Source organism: Myxine glutinosa, chromosome 2 (assembly GCF_964187855.1).
Source record: "Myxine glutinosa chromosome 2, kmMyxGlut1.1, whole genome shotgun sequence".
Classification (NCBI taxonomy): Eukaryota; Metazoa; Chordata; class Myxini; order Myxiniformes; family Myxinidae; genus Myxine; species Myxine glutinosa.
Genome location: NC_136262.1, coordinates 216,336,297 through 216,363,070, shown reverse-complemented (window position 1 = coordinate 216,363,070; position 26,774 = coordinate 216,336,297). Strand labels below are relative to the sequence as shown.

The following is a 26,774-nucleotide window of genomic DNA, read 5'->3' as shown; positions in this document are numbered from 1 at the left end:
GAGCACATGTTCAATGGCGGCTAACCAAGCCGGAGTGAGGACGCACACTCCCCGCGCCGCCGCCACTGTTGTTGTTGTTGTTGTTGTACCATGAGGAAGAGCTGCGGGGAGGTATTGGGAGGTCCTAAACTTTCTAACGGTGCCATACAATCACATTCTGGTGCAACGAAGAGTCAGAATTAATGGAAACGAGTCCTTAACTGACATAGACTAAGAATAACTAGCAAGATGTCCTATAGTTGTCTACGTGAGATGCGGTGAACCTGGATGCGACATTTAATGGGGGAAATAGGGGAAGGTCGGGGCTACAGAGTGTTGTTTACAGACAATGGGACTAGGGAATGGGGGATTGGGGATAGTTGGGAAGTATTGGGGAAATAGGGGAATATTTACAAGCGGATATGGATGGAGGCCAATCTCATATCCGCAACATTGCACCCTTCTCTACCTCGGGGCGTCCCGACCTGATAAATTTTTACTTACTTTAGTGTGGCACTCAGATGTAGTTCCCTCTACTATTAACTCAACCCTGAGTGCGACAGTTTTACAGATGTTCACAAATAAGTAAATATGTCCCCCTGCGACGTTGCACCCTTCTCCTCACAGAAACACACCCACAGGATAACCGAATCGCGGAAAGAATCCTCAAACTAAACATACAGCCGGTAGGGAGCATCATTTATACAAGACTACACTGATATTTACACTACGATCCAGGACCTGTTTTTGGAGGAACACATGCAGATGTTATGCATAGAGAGAGCACGCATGCCAGCATCGATACACCAACCCACGAGTGCCCTGTGGCCTTACGGCCTTTAATAATGTGCAGAGCACCCCATCCAAGCACCAAAAGCACCACCCCATACACACAGTCAGCACCATCCGGTGCACCAATAAAGTGTTCAATAATCACCGGTGGTGTCGCAGCCGGCCGATGTTCTGCCGCTGGTCTTGCCTTGGAGCCCACTTGGTGTTCTGGCTTCCTTCAAAAATAAAGAAAGGCGCCAACCGCGTCCATTTCTAAATTGTGGCCGTCAGGGGGCCAACTATGTGGTTCACCTGTATGGCATAGGTGCCACGTTGACCCAGAGGTCCATCAACGGGCGGTGCTTGGCCGCAAAAGAACTGCGGTCCATGGTGGGCGGCCACAAAAATTGCGGTCCATATGGTGTATCGATCCAGGCAGCAAGCAGCGAAAGTACAGGCCCACAACTGCAGAGCCAGCACCTCTCTCTCCTCTCTCTCTGCCCCAAAGCCAGATCCTCGGAGGTGGGAGACAAAAGAAGAAGACAAGTGAGTAAGGTGGTAAGGGCGCAAAAGTGCACGCAATACAAGGTGATGCACACTGGGGGCACATGGGAACCAGGTGAGACAGGTACGTTCCTACCGTACGCCCCCCCCCCCCCCCCACCAGGTAACCTACATTGCCCCTCCCTTACCCCTTACTGTATCCACAAAACACAACACTACCCATAAACATCTACTTTACACATCAACAAACGTCCCTACTGTCTTCCCCGTTCCTCCCATAAACCAAATTCGTCTTCTCTCCCTCCTAACCAATCAAATTTGCCATTTCCAACTCTCATCAAAATTTGCCATTTCCAACTCAACATCAAAATTTGCCATCACCAATTCATCATCAGTCCCTCCTAAGGAGGGAGAGATGGAATCACCCCAATGTCTCATCCACGTCGTGATGCGTCTCACAAATCCAAACAGCAATTCTTATTTCCTGCAACACAGAACAAAAGAAACACAGGTGTGGAGTCATCATCACCACAGGTAAGTGGCTGCGTATGGTGCGACAGGTTCATCAATCCTAACTATTTCCTAAATGACTTTAACAACGTTACATTACCCGGGGTCTTTCCCTGCCAATCCATTGGCCAACTTACACTATGGGTTCTAAAAACCAATTCCCATTGACCAAACTGTGGTGCTTCTCAATTTGGGGTCTCACTCCCCCGATTCAACACTCGGTGCTCTCGCACAATTTCTGGGCTGTGACGTGTAGCTCTCCCAGCAGGTCTACCCACCTGCACACCTCCACCACTGTAGTTGCCACCCGAGCTTACCTGCTCCTCACCCTAACCTAACTAACTGGGGAAGGCCCTCTCGCACTCTCACCCCCTCAGTGCCCTCTCTGGCACGGGCTGCCCGATCCACACCCGGGATCCTCAGGCACCCACTCACACTAACGGCTCCCAGAGCCCACCTGCGGCCTCACCTGGCCGACATCCTCACAGTGGTGGAGTGCCCAAACCAACTACACACACAAACAGGCTACACGCCCAGCCATTTCCACAACACTAATGCACCCATCCACAATACCATTCTGCAACCGCACCACAAATGCCAATATCCAACCACAATTTACCTATACCCTCTACCTAACACTTACACTACCCGCCCCGGGTACTCGTGAAAGGGGTCCACTCTTCCCCCATCCACACCTTCGCACCATGCACACCACTCCGTACCACTTACTCCAACTCTCTCCACACCACTCATTCCAATACTCCATGTATTCCACACACCTGTACTTGCACACCTGTGCTCTCACACCTGGTGCCACCTGCACCCTTCTCTCCCCAAGCGCATTCGCGCTGATCCACAACACTCACTACTCATACACTGCTCCACACACCTGTCCAGTTCTCACACAGCATCATCTCATCTAACTACTCCCCTCTGAAACTTGCGCTTCCCAGTCGTCCCTTTAAACTATTGCGCTCCCTCGTCATTATCAACCACTAAGCTACTACGTCCCCACTACAGGTATCAGTCACTATCTAACCTTAACGTCACCTAATGTCATCTTCGCTAGATCCCTACACACAATATAACCTAACCCACCCGGGCTAGTTTTCACTGCCATACACCCCATAAACTATAGCTCCTTTGCCCCCCCTTTTGTGAGGGATGACAGAGTTGCCATCCCACCACATCGGGCGTCTCCCACTACCAATTTTGCACATCAAATTTCAACAAATCAAAAATTTGCCAATCACTACTCATCATCTGCCAATCATTACTGCCAATCCTTTGCCAATCGTCAAATTTTGTTTTTTTCTAATTTTGGGTCCAAAACACTAACCTCATCACACAGTCTACTCACTAATGCCTCTCGGTGCGCCAATTAACTTCTAAAGCTCGGCTTCGTACAGCCAAGCCATGAATGCGGGTTGCGTGGTGCCAGCGGCTGGATACGTCCCGCATTCGGTGCAGGGAAGGAGGTTTACCCGGGCCGAGGTCCCACGCACCACCTCGGCGCGGAGCCATCCAATGTCCGGATCTCGACCTGCCGGCACGTCTCAATAGAAAGTGGTCGCCATGACGACCCTTCCTATCGGGCTGCCCGCTCCGCCTAGTGGAGCACGGACGCGGCCGTTCAAAGCGCGGCCCGGCGTGGATCGCGTACGGCGGTTCTTTCGAAACCGCCGTGGTTCGGATCCCCACTGGTCCTCGCGGCACGCGAAGCTGCCCGACGCGCACCGAGGGCCCGATTCGGCTATAAGTCGTTCTAACCTCTAACTCGGTTACCGTCGATGCCTCACCTGGATGCTTACAAGCATACGCTACCCCTTTCGTGCTCATACATCCAGCCGTTTCCATGCTCCTCGTCGTACCTTCTCTAACACACCCCGGTACACTCATTCCACTCACAGCCTTGGTCACACACCTGACCACCGAACACTTTGGCACACATTCGTTGGTCGCACACCTCACCAACACACCTCTTCGCGCCCCCTCCTCGGTCACCTCCTCTGTGACAATCACAGGTGTGCCCTCACTCGCACACCCAACCACGTGCCTCACTACCAATTCCAGCGTGCATTCCCACACACGCTCTACCATTCCAGGTGTGCTTCCTTTCTCACCTGTCACAACCAACTCACGCTCCGTGTCACTCTTACTACTCTCACCTCCATTCTTGACAGCGCACTCACCCTTACTCCCGACAGCGCACTCTTTCCTCATGCACCTGTCCGTTACACACCTTTCTCGCGCACACTCTTGCGCGCACACTCCCGTCACACCCTCTGTAACACTCACCACAGGCGTGCATTCTTCCTTGCCTTTGACAGCGCACTCTTTCCCCATGTACCTGTCCGTCACACATCTTTCTCGCACACCCTCTCCCGTTACATCCTCTGTAACACTCACCACAGGCATGCATTCTCCCTTTACACCCTCCGTAACACTCCTCACTACGCGCTTCCATGTGCTCCCTCGCACACGCGCTACGACCGACTCACTCTCGACAGCACCCTCACTCCTTGGCACGCACTTTTTCCTCACACACCCCAGAGTCGGACTTTCTCGCACACCTCCTTTTTCGCACACCAGACCTGTCGCACACTTCACCAACGGCCTCTCACGAACACCCGGGTCCATCTCGACCCCCAAGCTCATTAAATCACCTGGCGCATCATACGCACGACCATATTGGTCACCACTTACACCGGGTCCTCTTCCTCTTCGCTTCTCCTCCATCACCTGCGAATCCCTCATCCGGTTAATGAGCACATCATCACGATCCGAACACAGACTTTGGACCAATTCTTTTATCTCCTCTTTTATCTCTTTCTTATCCCCTCTCCGTCGCTTCTTAATTTCGCTCACCCCTTCTTCCACTTCTTCTAATTTCTGCTTCACCTCTTTTATTTCCCGGTACGTCTCCTCAAGTTCGTCCTCTAAGGCTACCTTGACCGTTTCCATGTGCGTCCTCACCTGCCGGTCCTTTGTCTCCATTACCTCTGTCACCTCGTCCAACCTCGTTGTCAGTCCCTCACGTACCATCTGACATTGCCTCTTTGTCGCTATCAAGTCGTTTTTTATGTCGTTTTGTGTCGCTTTTAACCCTCCTAGTACCGCAGTGTTCCTTTGTACCTGCTCCACTAACTCAGTCTGTCCCACCGTCAGCTGTTCCACCTCCTGCGTCAGGTCCTCTATGCCCCCTTGTAACTTTACAGTCCCCTTTCTCACCTCCTTCTCCATGCGCTCCTTACAGTGCCTCACCTCCTCGCGCACTCCTCCGACCTCCTCACTCACACCTCTTCTGATCTCTTCTCCCATCACTTGCATCTCCTGCCCAGATGCCACCCTCATCTGTTCCATTTCCTCCCTGTGAGCATCCAGTTTGGTTTCTACCCCCATTCTGACCCCCTCTATCTGCTGCCCCATTTTTTTAACTTCCCTTTCCGCTTGGTCCCTCATGTCCCTCAATTTGCCTTCCATACTGTTTTCTAACCCCTCTAACCCATTTTTCACTCCCTCTATCTGATTCTCCTGGGCAGCCATTCTATTTTCCACCCCCATTAACCCATGTTTCACCCCTTCTATCCCATTGTCTAACCCCTCTAATTTCTTGTCTAATCCCTCACCGGTTCCGATATTCACCTTCAGACCTTTTGTCTCCATACATTTCCACCTTTCACATTTTCTTATGTTGCAGCCTGATGCTGAAATCGTTTAAATTCCTTTTTTTCCCTCATCAATCTACACTCGATACCCCATAACGACAAAGACAAATCAGGATTTTAGAAAGTTTTGCGAATTTATTAAAAAGAAAAAACTGAAATATCACATTGACATAAATATTCATACCCTTTGCTATGACACTTGAAATTTAGCTCAGGTGCCTCCCATGCCTCCCACACCTGAAAGCCCACAGAATCTTGTTTCTCACAGTCTGAGAGTCCTTTAGGTGCTTTTTTGCAAACTCCAAGCGGGCTTTCATGTGCCATAATCAGTGTCATAATGTGCCATAATAAGTGTCTTTCACTGAGGAGAGGCTTCCGTCTTGCCATTCTGCCATAAAGCCCAGATCGGTGGAGTGTTGCAGTGATGGTTGTCCTTCTGGAAGTTTCTCCCATCTCCACGCAGGATCTCTGGAGCTCAGCCAGAGTGACCATCGGGTTCTTGGTCACCTCTCTTACCAAGGCCCTTCTCCCCCGATTTCCTAGAGCTGGCCGCCCGGCCAAACTGAGCAGAGTCCTGGTTGTTCCAAACTTCTTCCATTTAAGAATTATGGAGGCCACTGTGCTCTTGGGAACCTTCAATGCAGCAGAATTTTTTTTGTAGGCCTTCCCAGATCTGTGCCTCGACCCAATCCTGTCTCTGAGCTCTGCAGGCAGTTCCTACGACCTCATGGCTTGGTTTTTGCTCTGATATGCATTGTCAGCTGTGAGACCTTATATAGACATGTGTGTGCATTTTCAAATCATGTCCAATCAATTGAATTTACCACAGGTGGACTCAAATCAAGGTGAAGAAACATCTCAAAGATGATCAAGAGAAATGGGAGGCACCTGAGCTAAATTTCAAGTGTCATAGCAAAGGGTATGAATACTTATGTCAATGTGATATTTCAGTTTTTTCTTTTTAATAAATTTGCAAAACTTTCTAAAATGATGTTTTCTTTGTCATTATGGGGTATTGAGTGTAGATTGATGAGGGAAAAAAATGAATTTAAATGATTTCAGCATAAGGCTGCAACATAACAAAATGTGAAAAAAGTGAAGGGGTCTGAATACTTTCTGAATGCACTGTATATATTGTTACGTGCTCCTCCCCAAACCCCCTGGTCACGGTGTACCTCCGAGCCCCGAGAGGAGTCACGGCACAAAATGTATTATTCTGTTTGTCAACGATCAATGGTGAAGCCACACCAATTGTTACCAACAAACAAATATTGTATTAAGATCACACAAGAATAACAGTACAACAACAATAGTAATCAATTGTACAACCAATATATATTTCCTATTGGTACCATCAGGTTCGTACAATATAACTCACTGTGCTCAAAGTGAGCGAAAAGAAGAAGAATCCCTATGTCTCTAATCCCGGCTTCAAGCGAAAGTTGATTCCGGCTTCAAGCCAAAGTCGATCCGCTGCAGCGATCGTCAGAACAATGTCCAATCAAGACCAGAATCCCGTTCGGATGACAGTCACAGTCACGCGGCCAAAGCTGCGCAAAGGTGCCCTCAAGGCGACGGGGAAATCCAAAGGCGCCCTCCAGACGACTGGGAAATCACACCCTCGAGTATGGACGTTTCACGGCTCACAGTCGGCGAACCGCAAATTAACCTTCAAAAGCCACGTTGCACACACACACACACCAGATTAACGTCTGAATGTGGTGAAAATGGTTGAAGCAAGATGAAACTTTGAGCAAAGCGCAAGTCCTGCGCGAGTCAAAATGGCTGACGGCCCGTTCTCGTGGCGTAACGGCACTGATGATTCTCTCCGGAATCAGCCACAAAACCTGTCACGCAGGTTGATCTGTCACAGCGATAACAACTCTGTCGCAGGAATCCCTTTCCTGGGAAACCCAAAGTTCACTCGTGACTCTCGTTCGTCAACGTTCGCTCAGACCTCAAGGCAGCTCGGCTTTCTTGTCGAACTCACTCGGTCCGCCTTCCCTTTCTCCACTTCCTCTTCGTCGTCGTCCGGTTCCGGTTTCATTTAAAACATTAACTTTTTTTCCTTTTGCAAATAGTAATCTATTTTCTTTAAACGACAACAATAATAGTACATGCAATCAAAAATGTTTACAGTGGATGAAACCACAACAACGGAAGTGATGAATCCGTAACAATATACAGTCACGTGAAAAAGTAAGTACACCCCATGTAAAGTTTTGACTTTTTCAACATATTTCAATATACAGCTATTTGATCTTCATTTCAACAATATTGATAGATAAAGGTGATATAGTATAACAAATATCATGAAACATTTACATTTTGTAGTCCATTGTATCATTTAAATAAACAAATGCAAATTTCGCATGTGGAAAAAGTAAGTACACCTCTACATTTATCACTACTTCAAATACCTAAAATTAGAATCAGGTGCACCAGCTCAGGTGCAAATGATTAGAACATCGTTAGAGATTATCTTGGAGGAACCTGTCTTATTTAAACCTCAGACATTTAGTTTGGTTTGCTCTTTGTTGTTGAAGTGTGCGGCGTCACCATGCCAAGATCAAAAGAGCTCTCTGAGGCCTTCAGAAAGAAGGTTATAGATGCCTACGAGTCTGGGAAGGGATTTAAAAAGATCTCCAAACAATTTGAAATCAATCATTCGACTGTCCGGAAGATCATCTACAAGTGGAGAAGATTCCAAACAACTGCCAACTTGTTCAGGCCAGGCCACCCCAGCAAGTTCAACCCGAGAACAGACCGCAAGATGCTGAAAGAAGTCTAAGAACCCCAGAATGTCATCACAGGACCTACAGGTAGCTCTTCCCACTGTTGATGTCAAAGTGCACGAGTCTACCATTATAAAGAGGCTGCACAAATTTGATCTACATGGGAGGTGTGCCAGGAGGAAACCTTTGCTGTCCAGAAAGAACATCAGGGCAAGACTAAAGTTTGCCAATGAACACCTAGGCAAAGACCAGCGCTTCTGGAACAATGTGCTCTGGACAGATGAGTCAAAGGTAGAGCTATTTGGCCACAGTACCAGAAGACATGTTTGGCGAAAATCAAAGACAGCATTTGACCACAAGAACCTGATACCAACTGTAAAGCATGGTGGTGGAAATATTATGGTTTGGGGCAGCTTTGCTGCATCAGGGCCTGGGCAGCTCACCATCATATAATCCACTATAAATTCTTCATTGTACCAGAGGGTGCTTGAGGATAATGTGAGGCCATCTGTCGGCAAGTTGAAGCTCAACCGAAGGTCGACCTTGCAACATGACAATGACCCTAAACATACCAGGAAATCCAACAAGGAATGGCTGAAAAGAAAGAAATGGAGGGTTCTGGAATGGCCAAGTCAAAGCCAGGATCTAAATCCCATCGAGATGTTGTGGGAGGATTTGAAACGAGCTGTGCATGCAAGAAACCCCTCAAACATCACACAGCTGAAAGAATTCTGCATGGAGGAGTGGGCAAAAATTTCTCCCAGTCGATGTCAGAGACTGGTAGACAGTTATAAGAAACGCCTACTTGAGGTTGTTTCTGCCAAAGGGGGAAATACCACCTATTAGAGCCAAGGGTGTACTTACTTTTTCCACATGCGAAATTTGCATTTATGTTTATTTAAATTATACAATGGACTACAAAATGTAAATGTTTCATGATATTTGTTATATTATATCACCTTTATCTATCAATATTGTTGAAATGATTATCAAATAGCTGTATGTTGAAATATGTTGAAAAAGTCAAAACTTTACATGGGGTGTACTTATTTTTTCACGTGACTGTATATATATATTGTTGCGGTTTTGAGAACCCACACTCTTGTAAATAAATATGACATCATTAAAGGGTTAAAGGTTGCACCCCATAGTTAGGCCACAAGCAACACGTAGGCCACCATAGGATTTCAGTTATTTCATTAGTATGTGTTTAGATAAGGCCGTGTTTCCAATAGTTGAATCTGCGTTGTGTCTATCAAATAAGGAGTAGGCCCTTTCGTCCATTTTGAAAGCCTCCCTCTCCAAGCGACGCCATTACATGCCCTGCCTCATGGCCCCTCCCAAGTGTTATGCACCTCAGCCAGCAGCAGCTGCCTTAGCGCTCGCTCAACGCCGCCATAAGCCACGAGGTAAGGCCCGGAAAAAGGGGGTGGAGCGCCAGGAAGAAGGAGTGGCCACGTCAACCCACCATCAGGGCGTGGCCGGTAAGCGATAACCAGCCAACCAGGGCTGAAGTGACATCGCCGACAGGCGTGGCTTTGGGGCTCGCGGAGTGATCGCTTGGTTGAGATATAAAAGCGAACGCAAAGCCCTTTCACAGGACTGATGAGATATACGGCACGCTTGATGAAAGAACTTACCGGAGGACTGATGCAGTGGGGCTGATTAAAGGAGGACCTTATTAAAGGAGGACTTACTCGCTGGCACTGATTAAAGCAGGATTTGCCAGCGAGGACTTACAGCGGCAGCGTGTATTAAGAGATCTGGTTGGAAACGCGCTTTGCAAGAGGACTGTGAGGACTGCAAGGAAGCGTGCTGATTCAGAGGACATTGGAGAGGGGGCGTTTGGCGCGAATAGTACGCATATTACGTATGCAGGACACCAGCCTTCCCCCCGATATCTAATTGGCCGTTCGCGTTCCAACTACCCACGGAGCTGCCTGCCGGGTTTCGTCCACTGGATCGGAGCCTGGACCGGAGCCGGGCTGCAGCCTGGACTCGCTGGTGACCATCAACCATCTACAATCCCCGTGTGAGTGTGTATGTGAGACGGGCCCGTTTGTCCTGGGTACTAAGAATAAGACTGTTTAAGGCTGCCCTGTGTTCTTCCTCTTCCTCTTCCTATCCTGTACATTCTTTCGTTTCCTCTTCTCCTTGTAAATTGTTAATAAACCAATCTTTGTTCTTCCTATTTTCTGGGTTTCCTCTCCATTCGATCGCATCCGTCTTTTCTCTAATTGGGTAAATGTGGCACGATTAGAAACCGCTCAGAATCGGGTTTAGTCCTTGCTAACAGCCCGAATCGCGGCTCGCTTCGCTCGGCGTGTCCACTAACGCCGTGGTTCGGGCGGGAGTTATCTCCTTGCTTTACGGCCGGTGGTAGTACTTAGGTAATTGGACTAAGACTCGACCAACAACCCTATTTACCACCGACCGGAAGGAACGTTATAACTTCCTGCACTCGGGTCGGCCAGAAAAAGGGCAAGGGGATTAAACCCCCCTTGGGAGAGCCGACGTCCGAAATCCGCAACAATATAATATATATTGGATTGTGGATTATATCACTATATATATATATATATATATATATATATATATATATATATATATATATATATATATATATATATATATATATGGCATGATTAGGGGGGATATATATATATATCTATATATATATCTATATATATATACATATATATACACACACACATACATACAGACTTGGCATTTAATATGGATTATTTTTTTTATCTTGACGGGTTTACTTTCTGAACTCAGTATATCAATCTGGTGAGTTTCTTTTACGCTTCGGTGATTTATTTGTTAAAAGAACCATGTCACTGATTGGCTGTCGCAGCAAGAAGTCAATAACAGGATTATATCACTGGTGGCGTGACTAAATGTAAAGAAAGGTACATTTGACGATGCGCTTCACAATCAGGTATATAAGGGTTTTTGCGTTATGTATTAGTGGAAAACAACTGCTGCACGTCTACAAAAGTTATTACCGCTTCCTCTGGAGATGGTCCGTCAACTAGACAATGCTGTTTGTCATGGAGTGGTGGCTTTACGAAATTCCGGCATGAAACAGCGTGCTATTGCTTGGCAGTATGGTATCACTCAAGGTCAGGTGTCAAAAATCCTGAAACGAAATGCTCAGAGGGGGTGTCCCTACTCCAATACCGAGGCCAGGACGTCCCCGCAGAACCACAAGGAGGCATGATCGCCAGCTGCACCGGTTAGTCCGCAATGGGCGTACCACGTCAGCTAATCGGCTTCGGGCTGAGTGGCAGCAACTGACAAATGTGCCTGTATCCAGAAGGCTAGTCAACCAACGACTGGTTCAAGCAGGCTATCGTGCCAGGCGTCCCCTGAGAAAGCCACGCCTGACCAGACAACACAGCCAGCGCCGATTGAGGTGGGCCAGAGAGCACCGTCAATGGCAGCCAGGACACTGGAATCACGTGACCTTCAGTGACGAGTCTATATTTCTGGTCTATCGTCAAAATGGCCGCGTCCGAGTGCGCAGACAAGTGCGTGGAGCCTACAACGAAGATTGTATCGTGCCAAGAGTCCAAGCTGGAGGTGGTGGGGTGACCGTTTGGGCTGCTTTTCATGCAGGGGGCAAAACTGACCTGGTTGTTCTGAATGGAAAGCTGAACCAGTTCAAGTACAAGGCCATTCTGGAAGAAACATTGCTTCCATTTGCTCGTGCAGCCTTTCGAGGAAACTTTGTCTTCCAAGATGACAATGCACGGCCTCATCGTGCTCGCATGATCCAACACTTTCTTGCTGACCCTGGTGTAGAGCATATGGAGTGGTCTGCCATTTCCCCGGATATGAATCCGATAGAGAACTTGTGGGCAGAATTAACGCGTCAAATCGACAACTTGGACCAGCAGCCAACCTCTGTGCGTGAATTGCAGCAGGCTATTGTCACTGCATGGCAAGCGATTCCTGTGCAAACCTTGGCAAATCTCGTGAACAGCATGCCTCGACGTGTACGTGCTCTCCTGAATGCTCGTGGGGGTTACACGAAGTACTGAACTGTAATTTTACTGTCCGTAATCCCAGTCATGATTTAACTTTTGTTTTTGTTGAATTTTTTTGGCTAATGTGCAAAATAAAGAGATACTTCTGGAAAACGTACAGAAGTTTAACAGTACTGTCCGTGAATGGAGTTCCATATCAGTTTACATCACTTTCAAGGATCAATTTATTTGCTTCAAAATGTCAAATGTGGTTTTTGTTTCTTTTAAAGGTCACATTAACAAATCTAGAATAATTTCAACATAATTCTAATGAACTTTTGGTTCCAAGTCATCTTGAAAAGTAAGTTCACCCCCACAAAAAAATATTCCATATTAAATGCCAAGTCTGTATATATATATATATATACATATATATTTACAGATCCGGGGGACGGCACTCCCGTTAGCAAGGGGGGGTTAATCCCCTTGTCTTGTTAAGCTGGCCTTCCGACCAGTCCTGGGTGTATGACGTCACGCCCGGTCAGCGCTGAATAGGGTAATAGGTCAATCCTTCCTATGACCTAAGTACCAGCGTCTTCCGGTACGCGAGGAAATACTCCTGCCCGGGCCGCAGCGTAATAGATGTATTGCACCGAGCGAAGCGAGCTGCGACGCGGGCCGTTAACAAAAGACTAAACCCGATTGTAAGCGGTTCGGCCGAAATCGCGCCACAGGTACTCAATGGGGAAATCACTAAAGCGATCGGACGAGAAAGAAACCAAAGAATAAGAAGGAACAGGGATTTCTTATTTATTTACACAAAAACCAAAACCAAGGAAGAAGGGAACGAAAGTAATTTACAGAAGAAGAAGAAGACCCAGCACAGTCTTACTTAAACTCTTACTTAAAGCGCAGCGCAGCCTTAAAACAGTCTTACTTAAACCCACAGGACAACACAAACAGACTCACACGAATAGGGAATTGCAGGCAGGAATGGCTGGAGGGATGAGAAGGGCAGACGGTCCGCGGAACGGGCGGCAGCGAGGTCCGGGGATCGCGGCACGACGTCGAGGTCCCGCTTGAGTGTCCACGCTTCGGTTCAGTGGCGAAAACCCGCTTGTAAGTGCTGGTTGGTGTCGCACACGAGCGTGCCGACTCTCACTCGCCGCTGGTTGTTCGCGCCAATAAGTGAATGGTCGATCCTCTCTCCCTCCTCTCTCAACTTCTTGGGTCGTGCTCCCTCACTCATCTGCCTCTTACCGACCCTCTTGAACCTCCTCACGCGTCTCTCGTGGGGGCCTCGCGCCAAGCGTTTTTATTACCACGCCCTTAGAACCCTCTCGAACTCACCAGACGTTTCTTGCCACGCCCTATCGAGCCATGCCCACCGAGCCCTGGTTGGTTGTTAAGGGCTCTCTGGCTCCACCTTTGATGACGATGTGGTGCCATGCCCGTGCTCTGGTGGCTTCTCTCCGTTCTTGGCCTCGTGCGTAATTGAGTTTGGGGCGAAGAAAACAGCCCAATGCAACGGCGACGAACGCTGCCGAAAACAGCCCAACTGTTACTGGCACTTTTGAAGAGATGATTGGGGAACTGAAAGGGACCTATCTTATTTGATTGATGCAACGTAGAATCAACTATTGGAAACACAGCCTTACCTGGAACACATAATAATGACATAACTATAGAGAGGTCCTAAAGTGTCCTACGTGTTGTACATGGACTAACTAAGGTGCAATCTTCAATTAACAGCCAAGTAAGGGGACATGTACACAGGGGTAATTTATAAGGGAATTTACTACTAAATTTACATGTGAAGGTTCTAATAACCGCAACACAGCACCCTCATTCCTCACGGCACGTCTCGGGCCGAAAAAAACTTTAACTTAATGTGACACTCAGGTGTAATCCCCTCTACTATTAACTTCTCCCCTGAGTGCGACATTTTTAGAAGAGTTAAATATGTCCCGCCTGCTACGTTGCACCCTACCTAACAGATTCACACCCACAATTAACCGAATTGCGGAATTATTCTCAAACTATACATGTACGGTGGGGAGCATTATTTACACAACACCAATTGTATTTACATTGCGACCCAGGACCTGTCATTTTTTGGGAAACAAAGAGAATCCTGCGGGAGGGAGGAAAAAGCATGCACTGCACCGATACACCACCTCTACATGCCCGGGGATGCAGAATTGATATTGCAATGCATCCCCGAGCATGCAAGCACCAATAAGCACCATCAAGCACCATCCAGTGCTACATTGCACACACACAATAAAAAAACAAACTGATGGTCTTGTTCTTGCTGCTCCCTCTGCTGGCCGATCTCTCTTCCTGTTCTTTCTTGATGTTCACCTTCTTGTGGCTTTCTGCCTATTTGCACAATAATAAAAAGGCACCAAACGCGTCCATTTTTATTTGGGGCCCACAGGGGCCAACTAAGGGTGGTCCACCTGTAGGGCAAAAGGGGCCACCTCACCGTGGTCCGCAAGCAAACTTTCCTGGGCCATCGTGGCCGGTCCCAGCAGAGGGGCCAGGCCCCAACACGTGGGGTCCTTCAGTGGTGCTCGGCCACAGTACCGTGGTCCATAAGTGCGGTGCTTGGCCGCAAGACGTGCGGTCCATAAGGTGGTGCATCGATCCAGGCAGCTGGCAGCGGCGGCTCGGGCACACAGATGCGGCTCCCGCACGCTCTCCCTCAGTGCCCAGAGAGCACGGTCCATGGGTAGGGAGGAAGACAAAGCAGAGTCAGCGATGGGTAAGGGCGCAAGGGTACACATCAATAAAGGCAATGCAGAGGTGAGGTGCGCCTGGAGATCGAGCGGAGAAAGCTCGTCCCTAACGTACGTCACCCCCCCGTCACCTACTCTACCCTCGCCCCTTACCCCGTATTTACACAATTTTTACAAATTCGTCTCTATTGTCTCATCTTCCCCATATCTCCCCTAATCCAAATTCATCCACAATCCCTCTAATCCAAATTTGCCATCACCCAATTCATCATCAATTCCTCATAAGGAGGAAGAGATGGAACAACCAGCACAATGTCTCACCCACGTCATGATGCGTCTCACATGCCCAAAAACATCTGCACAAGAAAAATAACAAAACCATGGTATGGTGTCGAGTCCTGTCGTCACCGCAGGTGAGTGGATGCAGATGGTGCGAGGAGATTTTTAATCCTAACTACTTTCTAAGTGACATTAACACACTTTACACTACCCGGGGTCTTTCCCTGCCAAACCATTGGCCGTCTTACTCAATGCGGTTCTAAAAACCGAACTCCCATTGACCAAACTGTGGTGCTCATCAATTTGGGGTCTCACTCCCCCCGATTCAACTCCCTGTGCCTTTGCACAATTTCAGGACTGGGTCGTGTGGCTCCCCTAGCAGGTCTACTCATCTGCACACCTCCGCCACTGCAGTTGCCTCCGAGCTTACCTGCTCCTTATCCTAACCTATCTAACTGGGGAAGGCCCTCCCTGGCACTTACCCCCTCGGTGCCCTCTCTGGCACTGGGCTACCCGGGTCCGTCCTCCGGATCCTCGGGCCCCAATGAACGACTACCGGCTCCCAGAGCCCACCTGCGGCCTCACCTGGCTGACATCCTCACAGTAGCGGAGTGCCCATTTAACCATACACACTAACAGGCCACACGCCCAGCCATTTCCACGTCACTAATGCACCCATCCAAACACCATTCTACCACACGCACCACAGATGCCAATATCCACCACAATTTACCTACACCCTCTACCTACTCTTAAACTACCCTCCCCGGGTATTCGTGATAGGGGTCCATCTTCCCCATCCACTACCCTCGCACCAACCACTCCACTCCATGTTTTCCACCATACTCACTCCACACCATCCAATCCATACTCCATGTATCCCAGACCATTCATTTCATCCAACCATTCTCCATACCCCTGTTCACTTGCACACCTGTGCTCACACACACACCTGGTGGCTCTTGCACCCTCCATTCCTCCCAGGCTTCTTCATTCACTACAATGCCATTCACCCACACTCACAATACTCTGCTCAATACTCTTTCTACACACACACACAGCATCATCTGATCTAACTACTCACTTCTGAAACTCGCGCTCCCCGTCTTCCCTTATACTATTGCGCTCCCTCGTTATTATAATCCACTAAGCTGCTACGTCCCCTCTACAGGTACAATGTCACTACTTAAATCTAAAGTTACCTACTGTCATTGTTCTAGATCCCTAATCCATTTATCCTAACCCGCCCTCGGCGAGCTTGCACTGCCAAACCCCATAAACTATAGCTCATGTGCCCGGATGGATGTGAGGGATAGTGGATTTGCCATCCCTCTACCTCGGGCATCTCCCACTATCAATTTCGCCCATCCAATTCTTGCCAATCAAATTTGCCAATCATTTTTACCCATCAAATTTGCCAATCATTACTGCCAATCCTATTCATTATTCCCAATTTCGAATCAAAACACTATCATCATCACAGTCCATTAAACTTGAGCCTCTCGGTGCATCGTTACATCATTAAAACTCGGCTTCGCAAAGCCAAGCAATGAATGCGGGTGGTTCGTCTACCGCGGTTGGGTCCATCCGGCACTCGGTTCAGGGGAGGAGGTTTACTCGGGCCGAGATTCCATGGTCCACCTCGGCGCGGAGCCTTTCGGTCTCCCGCCCGATGGCCCAATCTCGCCCGGCTGGAACGCCGCAACCACAAGGGGTCGCCGCCCTGACCCTTCCTACCTTCCCTCACACCGGGCCGCCCGCTCCGCTTAGCAGAGCGCGGACGCGACCGTGCAGGGCGAGGCCCGGCGCGGATCGCGCACGGCGGTTCTTTTGAAACCGCCGTGATTACGACCGCCGCCGGTCCCCGCAGTACCCAAAGCCCGGCACGGACCGAGGGCTCGCGTCGGCTAAACGTCGGTCTAACCGCTGCTCCGTTTAACGTCGATGCTTCACTTGCATGCTCACACCATGCGTTCCGTTCCTTATTCACACATCCAGGTGTCTCCATACACTTTGTTATTGCACTTTCTCTTACACACCACCCAGGTACTCTCATTCCACTCAGACGTCGTTACACACCTGACCACCGCACACCTCCTCGCACACTCGTCGTTCGCACACTTCGTCAACACACCTCCTCGCGCCCACTCCTCGGTCACATCCTCTGTGACAACCATTGGTGTGCACTCGTTTGCACACCTAATCACGCACTTCAATGTGCCCTCCCGTACCCGCACCACCACCAACTCACCCTCCGTGTCACTCTCACCACCACACTCTGTCGTGCGTTCACTCTCACTCTCGACAGCACACTCACTCCTCGGCGCACACTTTTTCCTCACACACCCCATAGTCGGACATCCTTGCACACCTCTTTCCACACACTCTGCACCAGTCGCACACCTCACCAGCGGCCTTTCACGAACGCCCGGGTCTAGACCAACACCCAAGCTCACTGAATCTCCCCTCACACCATATACATTCCCGAGCATATCGCCACTCACCTCGGCACCTCTTCTCTTTCGCTCCTCCTCCGCCACCTGCAAACTCTTTATTTGGTCAGTAAGCACATCATCACGCTGTGAGCACAGACCTTGCACCAATTCCATCACCTCCTCCTTTATCTCCTTCTTAGTCTCCCTCCGTCTCTTCTTAATTTCACTTACCCCCTCTTCCACTCTTTTTGTTTCACGTCTTTTATTTCCCGGTGCGCCCCCTCGATTTCTTCCTCTAAGGCCACCTTGGTCGTTTCTATGTGCGTCCTGACTTCCTGTTCTTTTGTCTCCATTGCCTCGACCACCTCTTCTAACCTCTTCGTCAGTCCCTCATGTACCGTCTGACATTCCTTTTTAGTCGCTATTAGTTCTTTATTTCTTTCTGCGTCGCTTTCAACCCCCCTATTACCGCCGTGTTCTTTTCCACCTGCTCCCCTAACTCCTTTTGTCCCACTGTCAGCTGCTCTACTCCCCGCGTCAGGTCTTCTATGCCCCCCTGTAACCTAGCCGTACTGTTCCTCACCTCTTTCTCCATGCGCTCCTCACCCCGCTTTACCTCCTCACGTACCCCCGCGACCTCTTCGCTCACCCTGCGCCTTATATCCTCCCCCATCTCTCCTATTTCCTTTGTAGATGCCGCCCTCATCTGCTCCAAATCCCCCTTGTGGGTGTCCAATTTGGTGTCTAACCCAATTTTTACCTCCTCTATCTGATCCCCCATTTGTTTAATTTCCCGGGCGGATTGCTCCCCTATTTCCCTCAATTTGCCTTCTATATTGTTTTCTAACCCATTCTTTACCCCTTCCATTTGGTTCTCCTGGGTGGCCATTCTATTTTCCAACCCCGTTAACCCATCCTTCATTTCCCCAATTTGATTACCCACGTCCTCCAGTTGGCCCCCCAATTTACCTTCTAGCCCTTCCAACCTGTTGTCTAACCCCTCAAATTTGTTGTCTAAACCCTCAAATTTGGCTTCCAGCCCCCTGATTTTGCCGTCGAGCCCCCAGATTTGGCTTCCCAATCGCTCACTCATTCTGCCTTCCATTCCCTCACCCGTCTCGACCATAAAGGCCCTTATTTGCTCCATAAATAGGCCCCAGTCCATCGGCGCCGCGGGCGTGGCTGCCGCAGCCACGTGCGAGGCGCCATTTTGTGCGCCTCTAACTTCGTGCGTGAGGCCGCCATCTTGTGCGCCTGAAATCCCCTCTGCCGCATTCGTATTGCTCTCCTCTTCCAATTCCTCCCTGGGGTCCTGGGTTACCTCTAACTCCTCTTCTAACTCCCCTACCGGCATCCGATCACCTTGATCATCCATAGTACGACTTTAATTTAGATCTTATAATAAAATTTCGGCCGCTCAAAATTTTGAGTGCGTTAAGCGCACTTAGGGTCGAATCCCACTCCCAGACACCAATTGTTACGGATCCTGGGGACGGCACTCCCATTAGCAAGGGGGGGTTAATCCCCTTGTCTTGTTAAGCTGGCCGTCCGACCGGTCCTGGGGGTATGACGTCACGCCCGGTCAGCGCTGAATAGGGTAGTAGGCCAATACTTCCTATGACCTAAGTACCAGCGCCTTCCGGTACGCGAGGAAATACTCCTGCCCGGGCCGCAGCATAATATATGTATTGCGCCGAGCGAAGCGAGCTGCGACGCGGGCCATTAACAAAAGACTAAACCCGATTGTAAGCGGTTCGGCTGAAATCGCGCCACAGGTACTCAATGGGGAAATCACTAAAGCGATCGGATGAGAAAGAAACCAAAGAATAAGAAGGAACAGGGATTTATTAATTATTTACACAAAAACCAAAACCAAGGAAGAAGGGAACGAAAGTAATTTACAGAAGCAGAAGAAGACACAGCGCAAATCCTTAAAACAGTCTTACTTAAACCCACAGGACAACACAAACAGACTCACACGAATAGGGAATTGCAGGCAGGAATGGCTGGAGGGATGAGAAGGGCAAACGGTCTGCGGAACGGGTGGCAGGGAGGTCCGGGGATCGCGGCACGACGTCGAGGTCCCGCTTGAGTGTCCACGCTCCGGTTCAGTGGCGAAAACCCGGTCGTCAGTGTTGGTTGGTATCGCCCACGAGCGTGCCGACTCTCACTCGCCGCAGGATGTTCGCGCCAAGAAATGAATGGTCGATCCTCTCTCCCTCCTCTCTCAACTTCTTGGGTCGTGCTCCCTCACTCATCTGCCTCTTACCGACTCTCTTGAACCTCCTCACGCGTCTCTAGGTGGGGGCCTCTCGCCAAGGGTTTTATTACCACGCCCTTGGAACCCTCTCGAACTCACCAGACGTTTCTTGCCACGGCCTATGAAGCCATGCCCACCGAGCCCTGGTTGGTTGTTAAGGGCTCTCTGACTCCACCTTTGATGACGAGGTGGTGCCACGCCCGTGCTCTGGCGGCTCCTCCCCGCTTTTCTCCGTTCTTGGCCTCGTGCGTAATGGAGTTTGGGGCGAAGAAAACAGCCCAATGCAATGGCGACGAACGCCAACGAAAACAGCCCAACTGTTACTGGCACTTTTGAAGAGATGATTGGGGAACTGAAAGGGACCTATCTTATTTGATTGATGCAACGTAGAGTCAACTATTGGAAACACAGCCTTATCTGGAACACATAATAATGACATAACTATAGAGAGGTCCTAAACCTAAAGTGTCCTACGTGTTGTACATGGACTAACTAAGGTGCAATCTTTAATTAACAGCCAATTAAGGGGACATATACACAGGGGTCATTTATAAGGGAATTTCCTACTAAATTTACATGTGAATGTTCTAAAAACCGCAACAATATATATATATATATTATATATATATATATATATATATATGTATATATATATATATATATATATATATATATATATATATATATATATATATATATATATATATATATATGTATGTATGTATGTATGTATGTATGTATATGTTTGTTTGTATTGCCAAGTTTCGGCATGAGCCATCAAACGCTAGTTGAATGATTAATACTGCAATAAAGGGTCTTTCTGATGGCATCATATTCACATTATGACCATTTTCTGTGATAAAAAAAAGAAAAAATCTGCCATCAATTATTCTGTTAAATTGTAATTTTTCTTTCTTTACCATCAAAATGGATATTACAGAGGTAGCGCACTTGCCTTGAGCTAGTCTAACCTGAGTTTGATTCCCGACCCGACTATAAACTCTTGGATGCCCCTTTACGGGCAGGGCGTTGCATCACAAAGTGCACTGTCTCTCGGCTTGACGTTAAGCCAGGTGTTCCGTACGCCACGAGCAGTTTGTGGACATTAAAGATCTGACGATATTTTGTGAACAGTAAGCAAGTTATCGCCAGCACACTGGTCAAATTACAAATTCCTGCACCTTCAGTTAAACGTCAAACTTGACTAGCTGGTTTGTGAAAGACTTGGGCCAAAAACTTTCCATGGCCGACCTCACGAGGTGGGAATAATTGGGTCTGTGAAATTAGTAATCGCAGTACATGTGCTTGCATATTAATTGTATCTTCTTCCTTTCACCTTTTATGACTTTATCGTCAATGTCACACATGTGCCAACCCTTCAGAAAAGTTAGTACAATCGTGGTCAAAAATACCGGCACCCTTGCACTTTTTTCAAACAATGCACCATTTCTTCCAGAAAATTGTTGAAATTAAAAAATATTTTGGTATCCACATATGTACTTCTTTGGTTTGCAGTGGAACAAAACAAAAAAAGCTGAAAAAATCACAATCTTAGCTTATTCTACACAGAATTCCTAAAATGGCCCAGACAATATTATTGGCACCTTTTTATAAGTTGTTAGAAATAATTAGATTTCAAGCAGGTGATTCTCCTTTACTTTGGAATTGAATTCACTTCTGGTAAGTTGCAGGTGCCTGCAATATAAAAATCACTCATTCAACCATTTTGAATAGAGAAAAGGAGTCATTCTGCTGTTTTGTGTCACTGTGTGTACCGCAATGAGCATGGAGAAAAGAAAGAAAACCAGAGAATTGTCTGAGGAGGTCAGACACAGGATTGTAGCCAAGCATGGACAATCTCAAGGCTAAAAGTCCATCTCCAGAGACCTTGATGTTTCTGTGTCCACCATATGCTATGATATCAGGAAGCTTAAGGCCCATGGTACTATATCCAACCTCCCTGGATGTGGACGCAAGAGAAAACCTGATCGAATATTGCATAGAAGGTTTTTCTCGAATGGTGGAGAAAGCACCTCGATCAACTACCAAACAGATTCATGCTGACCTTCAGACACAAGGTACGACAGTTTCAACGCGCACCATCCGTCACCAACTCAATGAAAGGGGGTTCTATTGTAGGAGACCCAGGAGGACCCCACTGCAGAGAACGCCTGACTGGAGTTTGCCAAAACACACCTGAACAAGCCAAAATCCTTCTGGGAGAATGTCCTGTCGACAAATGAGACCAAATTAGAACTTTACGGTAAAGCACATCATCTCTATGTTTACAGAAAACAAAATGAAGCCTTCAAAGAAAAGAACACCTTCCCTACAGTCAAACATGGAGGAGGTTCAGTGATGTTTTGGGGTTGCTGTGCTGCCTCTGGCACTGGGTGCCTTGAGTGGTGCATGGCATCATGAAGTCAGGAGATTACCAAGGAATTTTGGAGCGCAATGTTCAACCCAGTGTCAGAAAGCTGGGTCTCCATGGAAGGTCATGGGGTCATGCAGCAGGACAATGACCCAACACACACTTCAAAAAGCACCCAGGAATGGTTGAAGACAAACGCTGGACTGTTCTGAAGTGGCTAGCAATGAGTCCAGATCTAAATCCCATTGAACAACTGTGGGGAGATCTGAAAACAGCAATTGGGAGAAGGCACTCTTCAAATCTGGGAGAACTGGAGCAGTTTGCACAAGAAGAGTGGACCAAACTGCCAGTAGAGAGGTGTAGGAAGCTCATTCATGGCTACAGGAAGCGCTTGACTACATTATTTTGTCCAAAGGTTGTGATACCAAATGTTAAGTCTTGGGTGTCAATAATTTTGTCAATGCCATTTCTTTTTATTTTTTGATTTAAAAGGATGTATTAAGTTCTGAATTAAAAACAAAGGTTCTGTAATATTAACAGTGAAAATAAGAATTGTGGAGACCAAATACTTTTGTCAATTTCGACTTATTTTTCGAGAAAATTGTGAGTTATTTGAAGAAAGTGCAAGGGTGACTATTTTTAGCCACGACTGCATAGATGTAGTTTTTCCAGCTGAGGTTTGAACTGATATCCAATCCCAGCAGTTGGATAACAGTGAGTTCATGCAAAGGTGAATAATTCATAGCAAGATTGGAAAGCAGGGTGTTCTTGAGCTGGACACAGATAAGTGGGTCTTCATTTGGTTGGAAGGAACGAGCCAGTCATTTCCCCAGTTAATCGCACTCTCTAGGTCTTGATTAGAGTGACACTGCACTGGCCACATGATGGAGGAGACATGGTTCCTGAGAAGGTAGTATACAGTGTTGGAATAATCTGTGTAAATTGCTAATTGTGAAGGAATACAATCAGACAAATCATTTATGTATAACAATAACAATGTAGGTCGAAACACAGAGCACTGATGAGCACCAGCATTAATTTGCTACTGGTGATGGGAGTCACCCAGAGTTCCGAACATCACAACCAACTGTGTTACAGGGTGAACCAGTGACGTCAGCGACCCTATAGTCTACTTGCCAGCAATGTGAACCCGGAAATGTTGAGTACCCCAAAGTTTTAAGTTAGAAATGTACAGTATGGGTCCCCAGCACTTAGAAACTGCCGGATGCTAACTTGCATATGTTGGGAAATTAGCAAAATTAGCATTAATAGCATTAACCCTATCAAACATAGGCCTGGGACACTGAAATTTCTGTTTCGCTCTATTGCTCCACTTTTATTCACAGGTATTAGAGGTAACAAAGGCAAGTACCATACCAAACTAGAATAATATGATTATGGGTAAATAATATCCTCAAAATTAAAACACAAGTATACCCAAAATTATCAGAGCTGAAAAATATGTGCACTAGTTACACAACATAAAACTTCCATCAAGAAAGAGCGTCTTGCACTTCTACTACTCTGCACTGTTATAAAGCATATCCTCATCATAAAACTCATCCTCATCGTCTTCATCTTCTTCTCCTGAGTCTACATTCTTGTCATATTGCTCTTCTTGCTGTGAGTGTGTGAGTGTGTTGCAACATGTACTATCAGAGCCTTTGCAGAAGCAGTAGCTGGTACAGGCCAGGCCTGCAGCTACGCAGCTGCACTTTGCTGTTAAAGAGGGCTTTAACCCAGCTTTGCAGCTACAGCTGATCATTTCCAACACGGCAGGAGGAGCAACGGGGCTTGCATCCAGGATGGGCATGGTGACTTCCTCTCCCTTCTCGCCTTCCTTCTTATTCCATCCAAACTCTGTTATGTCCACAGCTGGTGGGTCAGGGCAGTCTGCTGCTTTCCAAAGCAGCACCTGTAGATGGGCACGCCGTCCATGGAGGAGAGTGTTGCGCTCTGTAGGAGGCAGTGTCTTCAGTGCTGGGGGGGTTTTGCGCTTTCGGTAGATGTCATATTTGGCGACGTTCAGAGATGCCGACTCCCTCTCGTTGTACAGAGCCAGGAAGAAACCACTCACTGCCTCTGTAATCTGTAAATCAGTAGCTCCCTCCTCTCCGATGAAGTGAAGCAGGTCACCAGGTACTACTCTCATGGCCTTGAGTGCGGACACCTTCCCTTTCCCCCGCGGGATAGGAGGTGGTGTCACATCCGGAGAGAGCATGCATAGCCAGGATGGAGCGACACTGCTCACCGAGATTCTCTACTGTCGAATTGATGTTGAGAATAGTGCCATCCCATCTCTCCATCTGCAGGTTACATGTGATACCCACCTTCCAGCACCAATAGACCATGAGTACGAAAACATCACTGCCGTCGCTGAGAATGCGGACAGTTTCAGCTCCGCGACTGGCTGCATCCAACATGTATGAGATGAGGGAGACATCAGCCTCGTCATGAGTGACAATACTGTCTGCTTTGCTGACCATCTTGATGTGATCTCCTATGCTGTGTGTGCACAGGAGCTCACCCAGTCTCCGTTTGTTTGTCTTGTTCTTCATCACTTTGTCGCGGCTAGGTAGAGGGGTTGTCAGTGAGAGTCGGTACTCTGTTGAGCTCTCCCCAGCTCTTCTCTGCCTTTCGTGGTCTTTGGCAGAGACTTGCTCATACCGGTCAAAGATGACAAATGTTTGGGTGATGTAGCGATTAAGCCGGCGCCCCATGCTGGCTGCGAGGTCAGCCACAGTGCCTGACGATGGCCACACCACGTGGTAGATGAGCTGCGATGCATCAACGAGTACAACATGTGGTGGGTGGGGATTGGGGGCAAGGATTCCAAGACGCTGGACGATCACAGACTTGTTACCCTTCCTGAGGCATCCATACTCATCGATGATGGATGCAGGGCCCGGGCCGAGCTCGTAGTCAAAGAGGGCAGAGAGCTCCATTCTTCTCTTGCTCCCCACCACCAGCAGCCGAACAAACAACGCCTCAAGGTCACATATGATCTTCGCATTGACCTTCACTCTTTTTTTGGTGAATGTCATTGTCACCACCTTATTTGAGATGGGCGCATGAAATCTCTCAGGAAGTGATGAAGAGAACAGTGTGCTCATGTCCTGTCCGATCTTCAATGCATCTTGCACATTCACCTTTTCATCTGCCACCTGGCCATTTATGATATGGTGAGGGTCTCTATGGTGAGTGGATGGGAGTTTTCCTGTAGCACCCTCAGGATTTTAGCCCGGTCCTCCACGTCCAATTCCCGCCGTCCTTTACCCTCTTCTTTGTGTCTGTTGGGCTTCATTGTCTTATCCGGTGCTTCAGCATCGTCGTAAATCTCATCCAATGACTTGGAGAGATAGGAGCAGATGCCGAAAGATTGGATCCACACGGCGACCTGCTCAGGGTTGGTGGAGATGCCCTTCATGCCTCCTACTCCCTTCCCTTGCTTGATGCATGACTGCTCCCCAAACATGTCTCCACTCACTGCAGCTGCACCATCAAAGTGGCGGCACACATGGCTTCCAGCGTAAAGGTCATCCTTGGCAGTAGCAGGAAGGTACTGCATGTCGCGCAGATGCCATGTGATCCATCTTGCGTAGTGGTGATGACCGGCAGCAAAGAAATAGGGCAGCATCTCTTCAAGGCAGTGTTGTTGCAGCATCCAATCACCCTCTCTTTCTGCTCGCCAGAACCTGTGAGCTATTAGGGTAGGGGTGATGAAACAATCCACCCATAGCTGGCCTGTGGGGTGCTCTCTGGCTTTCTCCAGGAATGCCGTTATCTGCTCGTGAGTCTTCTCTCCCTCCTCTAAGAAGTCATGAAGAAGAGCAGACACAACCATACGGAAGGCTCGCATAGCCTTGGGCCAGGCCTTCCCATTGAAGATGGATTTCAGGCCTCCAAATGATGCACCGACTAGCTCCTCCATACCTGTTGAATTAATCAGTTGTCCGATTGAGCCGATGAATGACATGAGAGTGTGCATCATCCCAGGTCTGAGAACCACTGATGACCATCGCTGCAGATCACTCCACTTGATCAGGCAAGCGATCACGTACAGCTGCATGTCAAACGTGATATGACTGTGGCTCATGCCAAGCTGCCTCAGTGATGTGTCTAAGTAGGCAATGGTACTGAGCACTGTATCAGGGTGGGCAGGGGGAGCATATCTGTCTAAGTGTATTATGTCCAAATTTCATACAGATCCTTCAAATAGTTTGCTCACAAAGCATTCAAACGGAGCAATAGAGCGAAACAGAAATTTCAGTGTCCCAGGCCTATGTTTGATAGGGTTAATGCTATTAATGCTAATTTTGCTAATTTCCCAACATATGCAAGTTAGCATCCGGCAGTTTCTAAGTGCTGGGGACCCATACTGTACATTTATAACTTAAAACGTTGGGGTACTCAACATTTCCGGGTTCACAAGAGGGCTCTATAGGCTTGGCAAGTAGACTACTAAATCCCACTGACAGCCTGCCAGTCTGAGGCCTGCAAGCTCGTGTTTTTTGGAAGCTTGACAGCCCCATAGAAAAATGTCACAA

At 48.1% G+C, this 26,774-nt stretch overlaps 1 protein-coding gene across 4 annotated transcripts in view; it reads left to right on the top strand.

Annotated features, from left to right (window-relative positions):
* LOC137420855 (uncharacterized) overlaps positions 1 to 26,774 on the top strand; it is a 41,045-nt gene that overhangs the window by 13,508 nt on the left and 763 nt on the right. The window lies entirely within an intron of this gene.